General features: G+C 42.4%; 1 protein-coding gene across 4 annotated transcripts in view; it reads left to right on the top strand.

Annotated features, from left to right (window-relative positions):
* Positions 1 to 18,763, top strand: part of WIPF1 (WAS/WASL interacting protein family member 1) — a 56,017-nt gene that overhangs the window by 9,894 nt on the left and 27,360 nt on the right. For 2 of the 4 annotated variants that reach the window (XM_059853146.1, XM_059853147.1), the window contains one exon: positions 11,040 to 11,150. The exons of 1 other annotated variant lie outside the window; for it this stretch is intronic. The gene's annotated coding sequence lies outside the window, so the exon portion shown is untranslated. Of the gene's footprint in view, positions 1 to 7,648; positions 7,786 to 11,039; positions 11,151 to 18,763 lie in introns of those variants that run through there. One more of the 4 variants, XM_059853144.1, reaches the window with a different exon arrangement.

The raw sequence follows: 18,763 nt of genomic DNA, 5'->3' as shown, positions 1-18,763 counted from the left end.
TGTGCTGAGGAGGAAAAAACTCAGATTATCTGCAGGATTGTTGGGTGCATAAACCTGGGTTCTGTCAAGTGACATTGTCAAAAATTGCAGTTTAACTTTCTGTATTAAGTCTGGCCTGTGCAGGTTCTGGTTTCTTCATTTCTCAATGGAGCATGTGCCCCTTGGTATCACCATCATTTCCTCTAACGTGCATTGAATCAGGATTTTAGACCCTGCCACTAGGGAATAATGTCTGGTATAGGACAAGTGTAAAAGAACTTTTAAAATGTTCTTAAGGGTTTGATTATAGACATAGCCTTTGGGACAGCCAAGGGTCTTCAAAATCCATATTTCCCAAAGTGATTCAAAGTGCTGGCTTTGGCATTTGAGGCTGAGAGAATAGTCCTTGTCCCATTTACCAGCAAAAAGCCCAAAGTTAAATATGTCACAAAGTTCACTTAAATCTGAACTAGAAACATCAAGTGGGTATATACAGCCTGTATCACAGCTTGTGTAGCTGAGCTCCTGCTGGCAGCATGTAGTGACAGGGAACAGGTGAAGAAACACCTTTAGACTCCCACAGTGCTTGGGGATGCTTTGAGGCATTGCTGAGAGAGAGCCAGGAGTAGGAGCTGACAATTCATCCTCCGTAAGGAACTGTGCTGGGCCTGCTGGGACTTGGCCCGCAGACCAACTGGAACCATTGGGCTCTACCAAAATGCCTGTGACTAATCTTTCCTACCCAGAGGGACCCATGTTTTCAGGCCAAGCAGGAGGGGTTTTAGGAGGTCTTTGATGCTTTTCTCAATGTTGTTCTCTTAGGTCACTGTCGTGGTACAGCCTCTCAGGAAAGCCTTGAATGGTCTAGAAATTGGACTGCAAGGCATTTCTGCTCTTTTAGCAGCACTTTTTCAGACAGCCGTGCTTCAAATTACATAGTCTGGGGTTTCTGTTAAGCATAGGTAATGCCCTTTCAGCCATAAGCCATAAACTTAGCTGTGAATTTAATTTTTCAGTTCTCTACTATATACTTGGCCTTTTGCTAGTGGGAGAGGAAAGAAGAAACAAAACACACGTAGAGGGGGATGCAGACAGATGATTGCAGGTTCAGTTACAGTTGTGTATTGAACTTCTGCTAATGAGGGAGACCAGGTGCCAAGCTCTTTTGAGCCAGAATATCATACTACTGCCTCTGCTTTCAAGCTCAGCCTTCTCATTTGGGCTATCCTGACTCAGTTCCCAAGTGTGTTATGGGAGTTTGTGTCAGAGGTCCAGCTCCTTGTATTTGTCTGGCTGTGGGAACAATAGGATATTCCCATACCCTTTTGAGGTAGAGGTGCTGGTTTGTCTCATAAGTGCAGTCTCCTGCTAACTGACTCAGTTTCAGCAGTTGATTAAACCAGGTTTTAATGAATGGCATATAGGGTGTTTTGGTTTTAAATCAGCAGTTTACTCTCTAAGCCAGGTGAGCTGTGACTAAACATTGCTTTCTGTCAGATTAAGCATAGTCTACATACAGTGAGTTGGTAACCCCAGGCCTGCGAGACAAAATTTTCTGCTCAAAGTGGCATTGCATGACTTCCATGCTGAAAGCCATCATGGAGTAGTCAGACTGTCAGCAAGGATTGAGGCTGTTCCCTGCTGGCTGATGAGTGATCCTTTCGGACCAGGGCCAATGGTGGGCACAGTGGTGTGAGCAGTCTCACTTGGATGTGTCCCATGTGGCTGCCCCTCACATGTAGGTGAGCTGTGGGATTTCACAACTGGGCTATGTTTTTTTTCACTGTGTAAGGAAACAGAGAATGTTAGTCTCCAAGGCTCTTATCTGGATGCTTTTCATGGACTCTGCAATACTCTGTCACTTTTTAAACTACTGCTTTCTGAAATCACAGTGGCAAGCTCTCCTTATTCATAGTAATTACACTGATAATTAAATAATAATGTGATATGCAGTGTATATACATATTCATATACTGAGCCTCCCTTTCTCCTGTTTTGGTTTTTTTTTTTTTTTTTTGGCAGAATATAATTGTCAATAAATGTCAGTGAAACACAAAAACATTGTCTGATCTTGTGCATGACCTGATCTTGCTCACCTTACTTGGATATAGTTCAAATCAGTATGGGATTGCTGGTACTTGTAGCTAAGAAAAGAATAAAATCTCATCTGTTACACAGCAGAGAAGCTGATTCTATTTTATAATTACCCAGCAACTATGCATAGACTCCCATCTGTGGCTATATTTGGCATCCAGTTATTCCTGATGTGAAATATACCACCCATGGGAAGAATGCAAGAAATAGACTAAAGTTCCCAAAGACTGGGGACTTGCTTTCTCTTAAAAAGAAAAGAGGGTGTGAGCTTTGGCTAGGAGATTCAGAATGTAAAGGGGAAATAAACTAAGCATCAGTAACAGCTTGAAATAGTATGGCCTGTGAAAAGATGAAAAACTGCTCGTATCAATGAATATTGTTTGTGTGGCTTTAAAATGTGTGGTGTTCCGGATGGTCATGATTTCCAAGGTGTAGATTTGTTTAGCCTTGTTTGCATGTACATATTTGTATCCATGTATATATATATATATATATATATATATATATGTACACAGATGTTTATGGGAAGTTTGGATATAAAATGTTACTCAGATTCAAGTGCGATCTTAAAACCAGTTGATGTTTTTTACTAAAATAACTAAATATATAAAAATTTGTCATCAAATATTCAGCTGAATATTTGAAAACTTTGACTCATGTGAGTAGCTGAAGACAAGTTGCTCAATAATAGATATATTTTAACTTTGCCATCATAGCAATGCTTATGTACTAACAAAAGGTACTTGAAGCCTAGGCATGCCACTGGAAAATATAGCAAACACACTCTAGAAAAACAGCTAGGCAGATTTTACTGGATAAAGAGTGTTGAAAATGCCCTTTGGAAAGATAGCATGGATTGTTTCTCTCTTGGCTGACCTGCTGAGCAAGTCCATATTCTTTGATAGGGCCAAAGAGCTTGCATACCAAGCTTATTGTATAAATAAGCTGCAAATTAAGAAATCAGGTTGTATGTGAAAATAAGTACTAGAAGCCACAACCAGCACTCTGATTAAAACTTCCTTTTTGGTTCCTGAGAACATACTAAGGCTATTGGAAATAATCTACAATGATATGAAGGAACTTCCACACAAATAGAGTTCTCATTTTAGAAGTATACCTGATTACATGTACATGTATAAATAATACATATGCACTGCAGAGAATTTCTTCAGGAGTCTGTTAATGTCTGTTTCAAAGGAGCAGGGAGGACAAGTAACTTTGAGATCAAGGTTTGTCAGTTCAGCAGTTTTTGCTCAAAAAAAGTAGTGCATACTTTCCTTCACAGATTGCCCTGTCAGAAATACATAGGCATTTCTAGGCAAAAGTAAGTTTTCTTAGGAATGGCTTTTATTTATGTGGCTGTCCTCTGAAAAGATAGCCTGTGGCTAAACCCAGGGGCGATGGCTAATAATGTCATCTCATGCACTTAGCTGTGTAAAGTGCTTTGAGTTTTGGAGGGGTTCACTGTTTTCAGACAGGACTGGAGCAGTGTAAAAACTCTTCATTTTCCACATAGGCATGACTAGAGAGTGGCAATCTGCCAGCACATTTTTGATCGTCAGATTTTGTTCCCATTCTGGATGAGGGACAAAACAGAGTCTCTGTTTTTCTGGTATGATTTTCCCCACCCCCAAGGAATGTGTTAATATTTCATCATTTTGAAGAAATGTAGTGGGCAGCATTAAATATTTACGTCTCTCTGAAGTCACACAGATGCCACCAGGATACCTAGCTCTACATCACACATGCTCTAATTCACCCCAAACACCCACTGTTTGCTAATCTTCAACCCCCATCGGTGCCGATAATGAGAAAGAGGAAATGGAAACAGCAGGGATTATATGCTACTGAGAAGTCCCAGTTTCTGGTTGTAATTCTTTCAACAAACTCTTGCAGACTGTGCTCCTGCTTTGAAGTTTGAACACCTCTGTATTAGTGCTTGGCTCTGGTGATTTGGCTGAGAGATCTGGGCTTGGTTGGTTTATTTGTGGTTGTAGGTTCATGGTTCCACATGATGGTTTACTCTTGGTTTGCACTTGCCTGTGGTGTGCCTGCTCAAAGCTGGGGCTGTGCAGATTGTTTTGCCCAAGCACTGAGATGTTAATTGCTCAAATTTGCTGGTGACAGGCTCCAGATAGAAAACAGTCCTCACCATATCCACTGTTCTGTCTGTGTGTGTAGTCATAGCCATATTGGTGAATGGGGTGATTTTCTGTATGGTGAATAAATAGGGCCTGTTTTTATAAGGCAGAAAGTATGTGTTGGTCTTGAATGCTGGGTTTCAGCATGCTCTGTTAGTCTGGGTCATCACGTCCAGTATACTCAGATGTGTGGGTAGTGCAAGTTGCTAATCTAAACCAAGAACTTCAGAGCCCATGATTGCCTTCTTATCCCCATAGCACAGGACAAGCAAATCATTTGTGTAAATAGCTTTACATCAGTTTCTCTTAACATCTTTTTGTGGCTATCTGTCAGGCCACTGTGCAACTTGTTATTGCTGCTGGGGTGGTCCTTTATTCATAAATCAAATACTGTTTCATCTCGTGGCAAGTGAGGGGAGTCAATTTATGGCTTTAAAAACAATTTGTGCCATCTGCACAGTTACTAATACGTGTCTCCAGGAAGTACCCAGGTGTACATAAAGGAGAGCTTCATGTGTGCTTTGCACTCAGAAACTAAAGAGAGTTTTGTCTTGTGTATGTGTATATATGTATGTATTTGTAAGGTGAGACATAGCATTAGTTGCAAGTGGTTGGCTTACACATAATTACTGCTAAAAATCCCTGTTGGAGCTTTGCTCCTCTGAAAGGTGCCAGCCAACAGATTCCTTGCCTGTGACAAGGATGGAGAAATAAATGCTTTGTTTGCAAGGGATGAAATTTATCAGGCTTCAGATGTTTCCCTTCTTGTTTTAGTGGTCCGCAGTCAGAACTGACAGATGCTCGGGTGTCAGTGGTGACTCAGCAAACCCCGCTGTGCCGGAGCTCTGCGGTACACGGTGGGTCCCCCGGTGTCACACAGCTGCCCTCGCTGTCCCTGCAGTGTCTCTGCACGGCCCCGCTGAAGGGCATGCAGCACTCTGAGCTTGGCTGGAGCAGCACCCTGGGAAGCTGTTTGCTTTGGGCATGGATTAAAAGTGGCTGCGAGGCTGCTGCGAGTTACCTGCTGGGTGAGCAAATTCCTCCCATCTCGAACAATCCCAAGCGTCCAGGGGAATACAGAAGTATATTTGCCCCACCAGCAGCTCCAAGCACAGCTCTGGCACAGTCATTGTGTGTGACTAGATCCTCACAGAGAGATTGACACATTAAAAGTGACTTTGTAAACATAGCCCCTTCTTAAAATGGAGAGAAATAACCCATCTCTTGTCAGGGATCTGAGCTGTCTGAAAGCTCCTGGGGGAGCAGCTGGGTGAGGACAAAGAGGCAGTGTGCTGAGAGCAAGCATGGCCACTTCCTGAACTCTTCAACTTCCCCTCAGTGCCTCTGGAGCTCAGGGTCTGGCATGTCATGTCTCTGCATGCTTACCGAGGGGAAGATGCCTAAGCTGCATGAGTCTCACAGTGCTCTCAAGTGTCTTCCAGTGTAAATAATACCTTGGCCATTTGGCCCAAAACCTTCAGTGGGGGCAGAGCAGGTGCATCTGCAGACATGTGTTTGCACGTGCTTTCCTACTACAGCTGCAGGAGCTCAGAGGTGCGTGCACGAGAAGGGGATGTGTGTGTGTGTGTGATGCAAAAGCATCCATTTAATGGGCTGGTTTGTTGGGGGTTTTTCAGTCATGCACGTATTTCCTTTTGCATGGGTGTCCTATGCATGTTTACACATAACATACTTGTATCTTTTATTAGCTGAGGGTAATTTGTTTAAGACTTAGCTGCTGCTCTGTAAATCCTGTTGTTGCTGCCCCTTTGCCAGAGGTCACTACTTTCACATCTCTGTGGATAGGAGGGATTCTCAAAACCATTGTTACTCCATTTCCAATTATTTTAACCCACTGATATAAATTTCTGGAGCTGCTTTGGCTCATTTGATAGTAATGAACTAGTGAGAGGTGGTAAGAAGCCCTGAGGCAGCAGATGGGAATGTAATCCCTGGCTGGTGGTCACCAGGAGGCTGCTCACAACATTGATGTCTTCATCTGGTGCAGTTTAATTATAAAGATGACATTTTAGTGGAAACCTCTTAATTTACGTAGAAATTGCGTAGAATTCATCTACCATGGGCAGAGAAGCAGCTCTGATTGGCTTGCTCTGGGTCTCTCACTGTAGCCACATGGTTTTGCGTGGCAGCCTGGGTAGTGGCAGAGCCAGCTTCCTACTAGCACTTGTCTGGTTTTGCCTGAAAGTGAGAAAGGGGGGAAAGAAATCTTGTGAGCTTTTGACCACTAGATCAGCTCCTCAGTGTGGTCCAGGGCACAGGCTGTGGAACCACTGTGCCAGCACACTTGAGGCAGCTGTGGGGTGCAGTGGGAGAACTGAATGGTGGATGCAGGACAGCCACGAATGAGTGTTGCTGCCAAAAGATTTGCATCCCAAATTTGCAGCATCACTGTCTCTTCACTCTCTTCCTACCTTCAAGGTTTTCACATTCACACTTGGGTACAGCTAAAGCAAATCTGTGCCCCAGCAAAGATCTTTGCAGTCAGTCTGTAAGGGAACCCCTGTGGGTCTCTAACCCACTGATTTCACCCAGGCCTTGCCAGGCTGATCAGTCCCCCAGGCATTGTCTGTTGTTATTTCAGCTCTCACTAAATAAAGGAATGTGACATTTATCTTCACCCCTCCATTAGCTTGATTGATGAGTGTTTAGTGTTTTCCACAAGGAGCCATCTTCCAGCAGAACAGTATCTCCTTGCTGACTCTGGTTTGACCATTCTGCCTCTACTGTGACATGGTAGTCTTCAAACTTTATGTCCAGACTGTGTCAGTGCATCTGGTGGTGCACTCAGGGCTAGATTGCCTTTCCAAAATTTATGTCTCTTTTAAAAAAAATTCTGATCAAGCACCACCTATTGACTAGTCCTGTTAACATAGTGCTCTAATACAGGACTTTACTGTCCTTCCTTTTGTGGCATATGTTCAGATCTGTTTGCCCATTGCTAGGTAATAATGTGTGTATGCACACTGATACAACTGAGAGAATCTCTCCTCTTCTGAAGACATAAACTGCTTTTCATAGGACTCAAACTTCTGTTTACTGTATTCAAATGAAAGTATTTCTGAAAATTGCTGATGACTGCATCTGTTTGAATTCATCAATTCACTACCACTCTGAACATTTGATAAACAAATACCCTTGAACTGAAATTTCCCACGCCTGCAGTGTAATTACATTCTCCACTACTGCATTTGTTTCCCCTTTAAAAGAAGGGGGGAGGCACACTGAGTATACTGTGGCAGAACCACATTCGGCATTTGGTATTAATATACAGTACAAAAAGGTCCATTGAATCATGGAGTGACTCAGAAGGCAGCACAAGAGGGCTTTTTGGCTATGCAGAAATGTCAGTGGTTCAACATTAGATCAGAAATTTCTTTACCATGTTTTGGGGGACAGTTGGTTGTTTCATCCGATGTTAAAACATAAGCAAAGCGAGTCTAGCAAGGTGCGGTGAGGAAGTGTGTGTCACATGCTCCCCCACAGGAAACGAGACTGGAGCTGCTGGGGAAGTTCAGAACTGGGTGACCTCCAACAGATTCAAATAGCACAGGTTAGTTCTCTTCAAACATCTCTTTAGCTGTCCTGCAGGGGTTCTACACCTGTATTTTCTCTGATTTCTGGCAGCAGTGGGTGAGGAGTGCTCTGTATGGCAGTTGTGGTAGCGGGTAGTAAGTAGTGTGGGATTTCAGGGCAGAACTCTACAGCACAGAAATAGGAAGCTCATCTGTGGGTTAGCTTGGTTTGTGCAAAGCTTGGAGGCTGCCTTGCAGTACAGCAGCAGTGTGGCCTGAGTCACGTTAGAAGTGTGGATGAAATCTTCTCCATCTTGTTAAGACTTCCGTAAAATAAGTTCAAGGTCTGGATTTTTAATAGACGTCTTCAGTGTTAATAAATACCAGAAAGCACTTTTCCAAGTAGAGGTTTAAAGCATTGACTGTAGTGAAAACTTCTTTTAGTTTGTTTTGGCTGTACCAAGTATGTAGCTCTTCTCTTTGATTTTAGTGGCACAGATTGTCTTTAAGGTTGTTAAGGTGTTCTTTCATTCCTGGTGATTTCTGTTGAGAAATTGCATCATGACTTTTCTGTGCTGGAGAGTTTCGATGCGGGAGCACATTGCATCAGGAATGAAATGAAGCTAGGTTGGTGCTGGAGAATTTGGGAGCTCTCAGAGGGACACTCTTTAATGGGATGTATGTTTTGTACTCTACCACAAATATAGATTTGTTACTTTTAAATTACTGGGCAACTGTGCTTAATTACAAATCTTAAATGCAAAGTTGGAGTGAAAGTTACAAAGAAAACAACATGATAAAATGTATAATACAGTAGTAAGTGCATAGAATCTGAACTAAAATGAAATCCTGGTGTGGAGTGCACGTGGTGCCAGGAGAGCGTGGGGAAGAGGAGGTGACAGCCCCACAGCCAGCTCCAGCAATGGTGGCTGGAGGCCAAGGTGCTTGCTCTGCACCTCGGGTCACAGCCTGTGAGGCAGAGGGGCTTGGACAGGGGCGGTGGCAGCGATCTCACACAAAATGCAGCTGCTGGGATGGCAGTGCTGTAACAAGGCCATGCCAGGCATTAAAATCAGAGATCTGAGCATTAGGCAAGAAGTCCCAAAGTTGCCCATACTTATTCCCAAATATTTAAAAATATTTTTCTGGTCATGTAGAAAATCAGACTGAGTTTCACAGCTCTCTCACCCTCCTGGTACCACCTAGAGCATTCATCCTGATGTCAGTGCAGAAACGCCTGTGTAAGGTGAAGGCTCGCACAGGGCCAGGCTGCTGCCACCTCCAGCACGTGAAGCTGGATGCTGCACCTGGCCCTGCTGCAGGGCATGGAGGGTCTTGGCAAGCTGGAAATAGCAGGGCCTGTTCCTGGGCAGTTAAACAGCTCTGTGCCTCAGCCTTGCGGAGCTTTGCTCTCATATTTTGGGCTTTGGGGCTTTATATGCAGAGAAGGCTTTGGCCTTAGTTGGGATCCTCTGCTTCTGTAAAACCAGCAAGTTTTCCGAGAGCCAAAGTTCTGCCCCAAATCAGCCCTTCTGATGTAGTAGGGTTTATAGTCTTTACTGGAGCACTGTTTAACTAGGAATGCGATTTAAAAGCAATTTAGTAAAATCCCACTGCAGACATTTTCATTTCAGCTAATCCTGTCTTATAGCGACTCATCTCAAATAGATTAGGAGTTGTTTTAAGCTAAACGTAATGGCTCGTAAATAATATATTTGAGCCTCCATGCAGTGGCTTGTGCCAGGTATTTGAAATAGAATTAAAAAATAAACTGATACACATTCCTAAATAAATAAACCCTAACACTTCTGCTCTGCTACCAGGAGTGAACGTAGGCAACCAGGACTGAAAGAGCAGGAGAGTTGTTAAAGAGGGGGGATTTCTGAATGGGTCTTTTCCAGCAGCTTGTATTATGAAATCCAGGGAAAGAATGTTTCTTCCTCTAACAAATTAAAAAGGAAATCTGCAAAAAGAGGAAAGGGAATAAAAAGTACAGACTAAACAAAATGAATTAAAATTGCATTGGAATGAGAGAGAAGGAAACCAAAAAGAGAAAATAATAAAAAATAGAACCAGATGGGGACAAATTCTTTGCTTAGGAAACAGGCTACTCTTCTGCTGCACTTTAGAAGGAGGAGAGACTGTGTACATGTGTCTGTGCATTTATTATCTATGGAAGAAAAATTCCTTTTTCTGTGTGTTTTTTTTAATTGTTTGCTTTTGTCTTTCCCTTCAGCAGTGCTAATATAGAAGTTTATTGATTTGAGGATGCTTCAAATTTAGATTGAAGTTTTATTAGAGAATCTTTAATTCTGCAAATAAATAGAATAAGCCACTCAATGTCATCTTAATCACTAGCTGGTTTTACTCCCCAAAAACTGTGGCTGCGTTGCACTGTTGAACTTGTGTCCACTGTGCACTTGGATCCATAGCACAGGGTTATTCTACTCTCTGCAAGGGGAAAAGTAGGAGTTAAGATGTGCAACACCAGCTACTGCAAACTGGAGCTGCATAGGGCAGCTTCAGAGAGCTACAGCAGATCCCCTTGTGGGTTTCATTTTGCCACATGGCATATGCCAGGGTTGCATGGCTGTGAGGGACTGGGCTCTTGAAACTGATTTCTAAATTGAAGTAAATCTGTACATTGCTGAATGGCTACTGTTCTTATATTTTATTTTAAAATTACTGATTTTTAAAGATTTTGTTGGTTCTTGGTTCTAATACTGAATACATCAAATGGTCAAGTGTATTTTTTGTGGGGGTGTTATTTGCAGCACATGTGTCACATCTTCCAGGCTGTTGCCTCTCCTTTTCTTCCCCCCACACATTTGTTTCAGCTTTTGCATGTGTTTTTCTCTAGCCTAAACTCCAGAAGCCTCCTAATTACAAAGCTAGTTGTTGAACCATGTCTGTTACTAGGAGCAGCTGTTGTAGTGGATAACTCTATTAGTCTTACCATCACATCCATGGCTTTTTATGTTTTTCTGTTTTCCTTCCACTGTTTGTAATGGCTTTTACTATGTATGTAATGCTGAAGTTGGAAGAATGGTCTTAAATTTGTTTGAGAATAAACTGGGTCCTCGGGCCTCAGTGAGCAATAAGGAGAACCCAGGCAATGTGTTTTCCTGTTCTGATTCCTCTTTAGAAGGAGGGGGGTTCTTTTTTACAGTACACTGCCACTTTATCATGCAGAATTTCTACTTATTCAAGGAAATATGTAATGGACACGTGCTCAGGGTCTGTGATCCCCAGTGGTTCACAGTTAATAGTTCTTTTCCTTTCTTCTTTGCAGGATTGTGCAACCTGTGAAATGTTATTGCCGTTTAACTAACTTCAGAAAGTGTATTCTGGACTGAATTGACCAGACCTCCCATTCTATGCAAGCATCTCCTGCTGTGAGCAGGTACAGAGCCTGTGGGGTTTGCACTGAAGGGTGGCAGTGGGTGGGAGTCATGGTGTGAGCAGCCGCACAGGAAGCTCCTCTGCTCTTATCACTCCTGGCCTGTAAGAGTTGGAAGCCACAGAGCCATCTCGTGTCTTAGGTTGCAGTGTGACAGTACAGGAGCCATTCTTCTCCAGGGCAGATTAATGGCAGTGCCAGTTCACAGGCATGCTCTGATGTGCCACACCTTTCCTAATGTCAGATTTAGGTGCCTTAGGTCACATCAGATTTTATGCCAAATCCATTAGCTTTTAACATGTGCAGTGAGTTATTTTCTGTTTGTTTTTGTGGTTTTTTTTTTCCATTCCAGTAGTACAAGGTTAACAGTGAAGGGATTTAAGGCTTAGCAGCTAGGTCAGGAGACCTAAGGTATGATATTACCAGGCACAATGAATCTGTAGTTGTCATGAATTAGAGCAGATGACATTACACTTGAAAACTGCACAGTGAAGCCTGCAACGTTTACAGTTTGGTGCTAATGAACAGGTATAGTATGAAAATATTCACTGAAACACATGGTTAGTAAGAAAGAAAGAACAGTGTGTTTACTTTTTTTACAATTTTAGTTTAATTAATTTTTAATTTAATTTTTGGTTTAATTTTCTTCTCGTTGCAGCAGAGGCTCCATCAGAAAGCATGGGCTGTAGATAGGCTGCAGTGTACTGATTTAGAGCTGGTGCAGTCCAGCAGATCAAGTATTTCCTATCTCAAATGCTCTGTGTTGTAATCCCCAACCATGGCTTCCTTATGGTTAGTGGGCCACGTAGAGACTGATGCTGGGAGGGTCCCAGAGTGGTTAGGGGTTTTGGTTCTCTGTAGACATGAGCACAAAACCATTCAGGGTTTCTTCTAGATTAAGCCTGTAGCTGGTCCAAGAGGGTTGATGCTTTGGTATAGTTTCAGCAGTGCACTTTGGAAACCACAGTCTAGAGAAATCTGGGTGCTAGGCTTGGGAGCTGTGAGAGGGAACAGCTAGCCCCAGAAACAGACAAATGTCTCACTTTATTTGTGAATTCACAGCTCTTACCAGGCATGGACTGCTGCTGGATGAGGGTTGGTGCAAAGGCTATTATTTGGAGGATTATTCCACAGGACTGAAAAAGATGGTACCACTGTGTGGTCAGTAGTCAAACCTCCCTGTTTGGGTAGGAGGGGATGGCCTGTTCAAAGAAGGGAGACATGCAGATAAGGAAGATAGGAGTATTTATAAACTTACAATGCAAGACTGAGATAAAGCTGGTGCATTGTCCCTCTCAGCCATTTCACATATGATATGGGATTATGGAAGGTCCCAAGAACAGCAGTAATGATGACAGCACAAATACCACCTGTGAGGAAAGACTGGAGGAAATATGACTGCTTAGCCCTAAAGAGAAGTTCAAAGAGACATGTAACCAGTTTTCAAGTAACCATGAAGAGGAAAGGAATGATTTCTTTTTTGCATCACTTGTAAATAGTGTGAAAAATAGTAAATGAAATTGCAGCAAATGGAGGTCTAAATAAAGTACTGGGAAAAGCTTAATTGGCTGTTAGGATAACAAGATAGATGACAGGGATATTGCAGACTTTCCATCAGTGGAGATTTTTAGAGAAAAAAGAGTTGAATACTGCCAGGAATGATATAATCTATGGTGACTCAGGGGAAGGAAGGGTAGCTGCCCTCTTCCAGCCCTGCTGTCTGTTTTTCTGTATTTCAGTCTCCTTATTGACCGTGACTTTGAATTTTTCTGGTTACTGATGAAAGCTGAATAGTTATTTTAAAGGCAGTAAACATTTCCATATGGATGGTACAGTGCATTTCATACTTCACCTTTCAGGGAGGGAATGGAAAATGCTGTTTCTGAGTTTCCTGAGGAGATCTTTCTTTTGGAAGTAAACAGATAAAATGAGTGTATTATATACTCTGCACTATGGGAAGGTATTGAGTTATTGTTAGCAGCTGTCAGGGTAATGACCAGGTCTGCTCCTGGTGTAAGAGGGGGACCTGGAAAGGCAGGCCCTGCTGCTTTCTCAGGTGAGCAGAAAACTGCTCTTTTACATCACAGATCTCGGAAGTCTGAGATCTTCTGAGAACTTCAAATTCATGAAAACTTCAAATACATGCTGGCTGTGTTTGGCTGTGTTGAGCAGCATTCCCTAATAGCAAGTTTTGGTGGATCAATGCTCACCTGAAGTGTTTGGCTGCAGAGCTGAGGCTTTCTTCACGCAGCAGCCCTGGTGCTGCTGTACCCTCTCTGTGCAGACACAAGGCTTTTTCTCTGAGTGGTGGTGCCTGGACTGGCTCTCCCTGTGACCCAGCCTCCTGTGAGCCTGCCTGCTCACAAGGGCCTTGGCAGATGTGGAAGAAAACAATGATCCCTGCCCCATCGTTTTTTCAGGACTGCCAGTCATCAGGACTGCAATTTAAAAGAGAAAGTAGACTTCATGAGAGTAATAATATCTTATGACCTTATAAAACCAATCCAAAGCTTCCTTTCAGCTGTGAGTTTGATCCAGATAGTACAGCTTTCTGAGTTTAGAAAAAAAATTGCTTTTTATTTGGAAGCTTGTGGCCTCAGATTTGAAGTAGCTCTTACTCTCCATCTAATTACAAATTCTGGTTTTGAAAGCAAAGATGTTAGTAGTTACAGGTCAGTCTGCCATGTGCGAAATTTAGCCTTCAAATTTACTTAAAATAAGGTTTGGTTTTACCCCTGCAAGCTAACCAAATTGTTCAGCCAGTTTTATGGGGGTTTTGGCCGTATTTACAGGACTCAGCAGATGTGATGATAACTTTAGCTGGGGTTCAACAACTGTGACAGCCACTCTAATTACAGATAAGGGGAAATAGGTTGCCACCCTCCAATACTTGCTGTTCCAGGGCACCTGCACCAAGCACTACAGCCTGCAGGTACCAGTTTCTTTTCTCTTCTGAACTGCTGGTAGACTGGCACTAGCAAGGACAAATTACAGCTGTTCTTTGGAGTCAGAGCATTTGTTGAATGTTCTGAAGAGGAAATGCAAGTGCTGAATGATGGTATGTGGCTGCTTTTGGTTTTGTGGGTATGTTTTCATGGCAGTGGTATGTCATACATACTTTTTTTTTAGCTTGAACTACACTAAATTACTACTTTCATGCAATAGCCTGCATTTGGAATACCAGCAGGAGCTCAGCTAGACCTGCTGTCTTGGGTGGAGGCCAATAACCTCCAAACCCAGCTGTTCCCTGGGTCCCAGTGAGTTCCTGTGCCACCTGTGTGGCAGGCTGCCTCAGAGCTGCCAGCTAACACAGAGGTGCCGTGCTGGCTGGGCACCACTTCCAAAGCAGTGGCAAGAGCCAGGAGGCACTGCTGACCCTGGAGCAGCTGGATGAGGCACCTTGTCTCTCCTCAGGCAATGGCTCGTGGCTCCTGCCGAGTTCAGGCAAGATGTGCATTTGTCCCTCTTGGCAGACTCACCTTCCTGGCACCTCTGCTGGGCTGGGCTGTGCAGTCACTAGCTGTGGCCTCCCATGGGCTGTCACTGCAGTGGCCTCCATGCCCTCCAGGGCAGCACCCACATGGCACACTGCCTTTGGCTACACTGGCTTCACAGAAATGTTTCGTTGTTGAATGTCTTAGAAAACAGAATATAAATATTTAAAATAAAATGCAGATGACTGAGTGGAAGCTCTTGGTTTTCACTCACTGTGACTTGGGAAACACACTCTTTTGACATGTGTTGACTGAACCAGCTTCATAGGTATCAAGTGGAGGGGTGCTGTATGTTTCCAGCCCGGGTAGCTGCAGTAGGCAAGGCAACTGTGCTGTTTTCCCTCTCAGGAAGGCAGTCTAGGACATGCCTTTGTGTAGGGGGAGAACGACTGGTTTGTGTCCTGAGCTGTGACTTTGCCCTATTTTTTTGGCAGAATCCATTAATAATCATTCTTTCCAGCTTCTCCTCTTTACTCACTAGCAAAGTACTTGCCATGTGCAGCTGTAAAAAGTTGTTTCCAAAGAGAAATAAACTGGAGCAAAAACTTCTGTAATTGGAGATGGGGAGGAAAGCAGATGGGCGTTTTCAATTTGTTGTCCTTGGATGCTTTTTGTTTCATTTGTGCCATGCTTTAAACCAGAGCCCTTTACAGGACTGTGTGCCCTCTTGCTTCTGCCATCTGTGCCCTCCCAGTCCTAGCTGGAGCAGCACCAATTTGCCTCTGTCCCTTGCAGGACCAGGGGATAATCGGGGCAGTCACCATCAGTCAGAGAGCCCTGTGCTTCATCTGCAGTGCCATGATGTCAGTACATCAAGGTAGAAGTCTGTTCAAGTCTCAGACTTAGACAAGACATAAAAGTAGTTTCCCTCTCTCTTTTTTTTTTTTTTTACCGAAACCCCACCTTATTAAACATGCACAAATTTTAGTGCCTCTCTAGGTAGATCAGGGAATTTAAATTCCTGCATTGTCTTTCATGTAACATTAGAATTGCTTTGAGTTTGAAGGAACCACGGATTGATGAAAAACAGAACGGGTACCTTGCCATCTATTAGATAATTGCCAGAACAAGTAGAGAAGCCTATTTCATAAATGTAGTCTTCAGAAGATTCTGAAAGCCCTATCTTTACTTATAGGGCTTCCAACTGATCAATGAAACCTTAGATTAGTCACAGACAGCTGAACTCTGTGCCCTTACAGTAGGTGTTTAAATTGGCATCACCTGCTGCAGATGTGTGCTGTGTACTTGGATGCATACCTGCGAATTTCATGGTCCCAGTATTATTAAATATTCAGCTAAAGGCCCAGGTGTCTAATCTGAAACCTCCAATTCAATGTTATCTCACCTATATTTCATAAACATATATATTGCATAAATATGAAGTCCTGCTGCAAAAGCAGATGGAAGAATTTATGTAAAAATGGCTTTACAAAGCTATTGTGAATAAAATTTTATTGTAGCTCTGTTCTAGTAAATGAAACAAAGTGTAATTGTGGTTGGTCAATACTTTGATCTCAGCTTGGTTTGTAATGATATAAATATGAAGAATATTAGTATTGCCTGGATTTTGTTCTTTGCATTTTGGCAGCTTATTTATGAAATAATTGAAACGTCTCTTAGCTGTACCTCTCTTTTCCAAGTGATTATTGACATTTTTTTCTTGCCAAAAGGCAGCGTTGGAAATACTTAACAGAAAAATTCATCCTTGTATTACTCAGGATGTTTTCCAGATTGGGCCAAATGGAAATTGCTGGTGATAGGAACAGCACATGAGTATTGCTGGTGATTGCACACATGCAAATTCTGATGCTGAAGGCTGAGGTCTCTCCTATAACCTGTGGAGAGATGTTCAGTGTGCTGTGGGTTAGATTTTGAGTGCTTTGCAAAGAGACAAACTAAACCCAAACAGAGGAGGAAGAATTTCAGGTTTGTCCTTCCACTGCTTCAGCAGCAGATGGGAGTCTGAATGAGCAGCCACCAGGGCATCAGACTCCTTGCCTGGGGATATCTCTAAACACCAGTCCACAGGTCCCAAAAGCCCCTGGGCTGGAGATGACCTTCTGCAGGCCACTCTGCAGGCTACCAGTTTGCTTTGGAGCTGCCCTTCCCTGGGAGTGAGTCTGGAGCAGGAGATCCTCTGTGGGGTTTCTGTACATATTTCCATTAGGTAGCAGGTTTTTTTGTCCAGTAACTGGTGTTGGAGGCAGGAAGTGCTGGTCAGCTCAGAATAAGGCATATGATGAATTCAACACATTCACTGCTCACGTGGAAAAAATGAATCTTTATTGTCCCTTCTGCTAGTCTGCTTTAGCCCTAGAACTTCAGCTGGCAGCCCTCATCATTTATCATACAGATTCTCATTACTGCCTTTGGATTATATCTTCCTCTAAGAAGACTTCTTAGGTCTGGAATGAATCCAGAGCAGTTCCTGTCATCTAAGGACAGGTGGTACTTTTTTATTTTAAATGAAAAAATTAGACTCTTAAAATTAAGCTTTTCTTGTAGTTCCAACACAATATCAGTTTAAAATCTATGTTTTTTAAAAGAGAGAAAATGATGGTCAGATTTAGTAGATTTTTATATATGATGCAAAGAACCAGACAATGCAGAGATAATGACAACCTTCAGTCTTCTTTATTTAATGGTTCCTTAATGGTTATCTGGTCTGTTAGTTTTGTACAGTCCATCTAAAGGTAGTTTTAAGGTTGTCTTATTGAACATTTTTTAATAGCAGTAATGTGTTGCTTCCTTTATCTATATCTCTGAAGTTGCAGGAGGAGTTTGCTGCTGGATTCCACCCAGACAGATAATTGGGTGGTGCAGGAGCATAACATTTTGACTTTCTTTTTAATATGGATTAGAATAAGGCCTCATTTGCCAGTACTGCCAGGATATTAGGTGATCATGTAATTTCACATATGCAATTATGTGTTTTCAGTAATATTACTGCTTCTCTTTTTTGTTTTTAAATTGATCCTTTTCAAAGCAACATGTGTATGATAAGATATTTGAGATTAATTTTAATCTCTTATCCTTGATTTACCTTCTGGTTGGGTTTTTTTTATTGCTTTGGATGCAATTTGGATGCAAATCTACAGTTGTGTAGACCATTGAGAACAGATCATGAACTTTTGGCCACAGTATCTTGAGTAGTTTGGGATGAGCTAAGATTGGCTCCAATGTGAAGAAGGGGCAGTTGAAGTCCCAGAGTTTGGGGAGGGGTTGTTTGCTCAAGAAAACCCTCTCATTGCTTCAGATTACTTTTTGTCCCCCCTTTTCCCTTCTCTTTATTATTTCCATCCTGATTTTAAAGACTCTTCCACAGATTTGTTTTTATATTGCCCAGATCCTTTAAAAATAATTACTGAAACCATAGCAGCCCACGTGGAAGCTTTCCGAGACACAGTATGAACTCTAGAGAGCTGGCCAAACCCCAGAGGCAGAGCTCTTTTCCAAGCAAGGAAAATGGATACTGAGAGTTTCTTGGTCTTTGTGCAAAATGATGCTTTGTTGTCCAGCTTCTGTGTGTGCAGATGCTCAGCATACACTGCCCAGCTTCAGATACATCTGCATTTTGGGGGGTTGAAAGTGATAATAATTTATTACTGTAAGCTATCATGTAAAATTTGTAAGAGAGTTTCATTTTGTAGCTATTCTCAGAGGAGGATCTAAGATAAAATACCTACCTTGGTAAATACTAAAAGTATGCAAAGTAATGGTATATTTTGTGTATATTCATTTTTAAGTCAGTAAACTGAAAATTTTCAATTGCTTTATTGCAAACTTGTACTAATTCCTTAGGCAATGTGAATTGTAAAAAAGTAAATGTTTTGTAGCAGCCCAGCAGAGTCTACAAAGAAATTAATTTTTCCTGGCCACGTTGCTGAAATAAGCCTTTAAATGGCAGATCAAATGCTGGCTTACAGCTTTTTGAAGTGGAGGTCAGAGAAGGTTTGTGAACACAGGGAATACAAGGGATATGCAAAATGAGTTCTCCTTTAGTACCTACTCAGTTAGTAAGAAGTGGTGTGAGTTTCTGTTCAGTGGGTGGTTTGTGAGCAGGGCACAGAGGGTAAGTTATGGGGAGCTTGTCTATAGGCTGTGGTCCTTGGAGACAGATGA

This window comes from Haemorhous mexicanus, chromosome 8 (assembly GCF_027477595.1).
Source record: "Haemorhous mexicanus isolate bHaeMex1 chromosome 8, bHaeMex1.pri, whole genome shotgun sequence".
NCBI lineage: Eukaryota > Metazoa > Chordata > Aves > Passeriformes > Fringillidae > Haemorhous > Haemorhous mexicanus.
This window is presented reverse-complemented; position numbering and strand designations above follow the sequence as displayed.